Source organism: Arachis stenosperma, chromosome 4, assembly GCF_014773155.1.
Source record: "Arachis stenosperma cultivar V10309 chromosome 4, arast.V10309.gnm1.PFL2, whole genome shotgun sequence".
Taxonomy (NCBI): Eukaryota; Viridiplantae; Streptophyta; class Magnoliopsida; order Fabales; family Fabaceae; genus Arachis; species Arachis stenosperma.
The window spans coordinates 2111246-2117011 of NC_080380.1; the positions used below are offsets into that span (position 1 = coordinate 2111246).

The 5766-nt window shown below is 27.7% G+C and overlaps 1 pseudogene; it reads left to right on the plus strand.

The window, feature by feature from the left end:
• The first annotated feature begins 1648 nt into the window (after positions 1-1648).
• LOC130978490 (small nucleolar RNA U3) lies at positions 1649-1844 on the plus strand (annotated as a pseudogene).
• Positions 1845-5766: the final 3922 nt, after the last annotated feature.

Consider the following 5766-nt stretch of genomic DNA (forward strand, 5'->3'; position numbering starts at 1 on the left):
TTGTTACATAAATTCTAACTGGAAAAAAAATTAAAGTAAAATATCTCATCCTTACAATAATTTAATTCGTTTATATTGAAAGGAAAACGCTAATTGACCAAGATGGCTGCTGCATCTACAACTTCCAAAACTTTTTTCTTTTGAAAACAACTTCTAACTATATTAATTAATAGATTAATAGATAATAACGATGACCATTTTTTTTAAATATTGTCAAAAACAAATTTAAAACTTAAAATGTTATGTAACCTTATCAATCATGATGTATATATCTTTTGTCTTTTATTAAAATGTGTATATATTAATATATTTAAGAAGAATGTTAGGGTCCAGTAATTTTAGTATTTTGTAGTCATTAATTGGCCATCAATAATATTTTTAATAGTGTGAAATTACATCTAATAGTGGGAGATCACTCACTTTCGTTTTGATGATTAAGTGCTGACCAGAAAATACAAAAGTTGCTAATCCCCTAGACTTTTTCTTATTAAAAAAGGATAAAGATTGACAAAATTCTCAAAACTTAGAGTGGTATACATTACTATAGTCGAATTAAATTTTAAACTAATTTCTGGAGGAGGAGTGTTAGACTAGTAAATTTTGTGATTTGTAATTATCAATTAATTATTATTGGTGTTTTTAATGGTATGAGATTTTATCTAATGGTGTGGAATTATTCACTTTTTCTTTGTTGGTTAAGTGTTGGCCAAATTTTAATAAAAGTGTTGATTCCTTAGATTTTCTCTTTCTGAAATTGTATTCGAGTCTCAAAGTAATTATTAAAATTAATAATTATTCAAATTTGTTTTCAAAATTATACTCTGAGACTTATAATACTATAGTAATCTCTAAAGTATTTTTCATTATCAGAAAGTTGAGCTGGATTGCTTTTTGCCACAGTAACAAACCTCTCCTCTAAAATTACATCGCTATATATATATATATATATACCCGACTCTCTCATACTCATACGTCGGGTAAAATTTTTCTCAATCTTTTGTTGCTGTCCTCACCAGTCGCCGTTTCGGCGCCATATCGCTCGCCTCCTTTCTCAACCTAGTCTCTCACACTCACAATACTCAAACACGGCAGAGGCAGAACTCAAAGTCTCAACCTCCTCTGTCATCGCCTCTTGCCGGCCCCCATCACGTCGCTGCACCACTCGCCGTCTCCTATGCATCACTGCGATCAGAATATATTAGGCTGCGTTTGTTTTTGAGAACAGGACAAGACAAGACACTAATGGATAGAGACACAAAATTTTGTGTTTTTGTATTCTATTTGGTGATAAACTAGAATAAATTATGAAAATCCAATTTATTCTCGTTTTTTTTTCATTCAAAAAAATTTGAGATGAAAAATATAATAATAAAAAGGTAAATTCTAGCCTACCCTTCCTATAATAACATGTAATTTACCCTCTGTGACATGTCATCTTTTAATTGGTTGCTATGTTAACTATGGTTAAATTATTGGTAATTAAATTATAGCCCAAAGTGGACGATTATGTAATTAAATACCTCCAAATTTAATTTCAATGCCATCCAGAAATCCCATATCATCATCACCATCACCATCACACCTGGGTTAGATTCACAAAACAAAAGCAGTTTTTATAACTAAACACAAAGAACACAAAACACAGAACACGACCTTACTTGAACAGGATCTGTTCTATAGGCTCGTACATCTGTATCCTTGAGTTCTAAGAAGACTTTGGTTGAACTATGACCGTGAGGTCAGAGCGTGATTAATTGTTCCAAAGCGCATGCCATCTGAATGGTGAAGGATCGTTCGCGCTAAAACCTTGTGGTCGAGATGGTCTCACGGTGTTCTGACAGACTCAAATATTTTTTTCTGGCCATTTAATTAGTTATTTTCTCTAAATACTTAGTGTGTGTTTGGATTACAGTTTGCAAACGGGAGTTTGAATAAAATTAATTTTGCAAATTTGATTTTGATGAAAAGTAAGTTTGTATTAAGTGATTTATGTTTGGCAATATTTATATCAAAATGAATTATAGTAAAATAAATGTTGTTTGGATTACACTATTCAAAATCACTTTTAGATACAAATTTACTAAAATAGACATCAACTTAAATAATTTTTGTATATTATTTTAATTTAGATATTTGAATAGATGTTATTAATTAATTCTATAATAAAATTAATATTTATACACTAAGATAAAAATAATATATAAAAATTGGCAAAATATACTTTTAATTAAAACTAACAAAATATAAATTTTAGAGAGTACTAAAAATAATAAAAAAATTAAATATTTATTTTGGTAGTAATTGAAATAAATAAAAAAAAATTATGATATTTTTTATACAGTATATTTTTAGTACTCTTAGTACTCTTTTTTAGTATGTTATAATTTTTATTATTATTATTTACAATTATTTTTTTGTTTAATTTACTTTCTTAATAAGATCAATATATTATATTAAAAAAAATAAAATAATACAAAAAAATTATAATTATAAAAGTGTATAATATCAAATAAATAATTAATAAAAAAATAGTAAATAATAGAAAAAGATAGTTCATATAAACATAAATAATATAAATAATACAATAGTATGCATAAAGGATAAAATTGGTAAAAAATAAATAAAGATTGAGTATTGATGACTAAAAGCCCGTTGGTGAAACGCAGAAGCTTAAAATTGTTGCTTCTTGAAAACGTGATTTTGAATGCAAAATCACTTCTGCGTTCATGAATCAAAAATTTGCCAAACCAAAAATTACAACTTTCAAGATATCTAAACGTACTTCTTCTCTTTGAACGTCGTTGCCAAACACACCTTCCTGGTTCATCAAAATATGGAACACTTTCAATTTCAGAGAGAAATGGGACTGGGGTAAATTGAATTTCTACACAATGATAAAAATATAACTTTATTTTTTAATGTTTATAGAAATTATATATTTATCTCTCTTATAAAAATATTTAATTACAAAATTACCCTACTTTAGTTAACATATTAACTCTTATTGAGTTAAATTAACTCAAACTAAAACTAAGCATCCAATTAAAGCATGTCACGTCACGAGGGGTAATTTACATGTTGAAATAGAGGGGGTTGGGTAGAACTCACCTAATAAAAAATATAATTATGAAAAATTAACAAGAATAATAAAAAAATAAAAAATAAGTTGTATTCCTTGTTAGTGTCTCCGTGTCCTTCCTGTCAGGATGGACACAAAATACACTAATTTAGTGTCTCTGGATATATTATCTCTGTCTATATCTCATCTGCCAAACACTATTTTATCTCTCTGTGTCCCTGTCTCAGTGTCCTGTCACTAAACAAATGCAACCTTAGGGTCAATTAGCATTCATTAGAATTATTTAGTATATCTGAATATTTATTATAGAATATTACGTCTTTATTATTACGATTCTCTTAGCACCTATAAATACCCTTTTATATTATATCATTTCAGACAACTTGGACACAACTCAATAATACACAAATCCTTTCTCCAGTTTGGTCTCTTGTTTCTAACATGATATCAGAGTCATGGTATCCTCCTTAAGGAGGATAAGTTGTTTTTCTTCTAATGAAATCACCGTATTTTTCATATTTTTCTTCCGTGCCATTTTTTTCCCTTCTCTTTTGTCAATGCTTTGATGCTTTCTCACCTAACCGATGAACTCATTCACTACTTACTTATTTTCATGGAGAAACCATATATTTTTTGTCACCTTCTGATAGTTTGCCATCTCTTTACACTTTGTCCCTTTTTCAGCAGTTTTCTGGCAGTTCACTATCTTTTCAGCTATTTTTCGGCAATTTGTCACTCTTCTGATAGTTCTGTCTGTGTTTTCTTGTGACAGTTCTGTTTGTATTTTTTTGTGGCAGTTCCGATTGCGCTTCCTTTCAGACACCGGCAGTTTTGTCCGCACTTCCTTCAGACAGCGGCAGTTTCGTCTGCGCTTCCTTCAGACAGCGGCAGTTTCGTCTGCACTTCCTTCTGGCAGTATGTCTGCACCCGTTTTATCAGTTTATACATTTTTTTATTTTGTTATTTTAAATAAGTTTTAAACTCATGTTGTCACTTGAGTTTGAGGGGGGATGTCAGAATATATTAGGATCAATTAGCATTCATTAGAATTATTATTTAATATATCTGAATATTTATTATAGAATATTATGCCTTTATTATTATGATTCTGTTAGCACCTATAAATACCCTTTTATATTGTATCATTCTTGATAGTTTGAACACAACTCAATGATACACAAATTTTTTCTCCAATTTAATCTCTTATTTCTAACAACTGTGTTATCTCATTTTTTACCCTCAGTATTGATGCTGTCACTACTGCCATTCTTGGATTACCTGTAAAGTATTTTCCATAATTGTTTTTCGAACTATTCTTGTGGATGGCTTGGTAGGAAATTCATAATTTTGGTATTTAATATGAGCAACTGATTGTACAATAGTTATGTTGTTGTATATTATAAAATCTTCTATCTTCTGAGTATCGTATTCATTCTCTTGCTCTGTTGTAATAGGTAGAACTATGGATTTTTGGAAGAGTTCCTAATATTGATACTGTCACAGTTGTCATTCTTAAATTATTTATACTCGTTGTTATCGTGATTATTGGATTTAAAAGATTGAAAGTAGAGAATAAAGTTAAAAAAGAAGAAAAATGAGGAAAAAATCTGATGAAGATAATTTGGAGTTTAATCGAATTTGTGTTTGAGTTAATTGTTTTTTAATAAAGATTTAAAATTATATACATATTGAATTTTTAAGTATTTTTAAAAAAAATTAAAATTAAAATTTATCTTCGGTTAAATTCATTGGTATTTATTAACTTAATTATTAATAAATAAGATATTATTGTCAGATTTATCGAGAATAAATTTGATGGTAACAAATTCTAGAATTTTACCAACTAAATGTTTATATGTCTCTAATTTCATCAATAATTAGCGGTAGACAAAAAAAATCTAGTAATAAACAATTATCAATGAAATTTATACCGTTGGATTTATTTTCACTAAATTTAATGATATTTGGAAATTTTTTTGTAATATAAATCAGTCAATTCAATCGGATTATTCAAGAATTAATTACTGATTTGGTTTAAACAAAAAATTAGTTAACAATGAACCGATCAAAGTATAAAAAAATCAATTAAAAAATTGATTATCAAATCAAATCGATCTTATTTTTTAAAAGTTAATCGATTTAAAATAATAAAATATTAAAAAATAAAAAAATTCTTACAATATATATATATATTACATAAATATATGATTTTATTTTAATCCATTTAATCTGATTAAATCTCCGTTTTATCAGTTTAATTATCGATTCGATTTTTACAATGAGTATATTTTTTGTTGTCAAGATGGTAAAGGGGGCCACTTTATATATGGCTTCATCCATATTTTTGTAAGGGTTAAAAGAGCACAGAGATATGCTCTATTAATCACAATAAAATGACTTAGATATCTATTAGATCTACCTAAATTTTTTCTCATAAAACATTTCCATGTTTAAATTGAGTATGATTTTCTATAACAATATATTAAAAAAATGAATGCTTTGACAAGTCAAATTCTTTGAATTCCACAAATAAGACTCATACTCTTGTTTTTGTTGATCACCGTGGCACATGGACTCTAACTTGTGTAAGCTAACTGCACATTGTTAATATTAATATATAATAGTATTTGTTCACATATTTGTTCCTGTGAACAAATACCAAAAGTTTGGTCAATGTATTATCATGC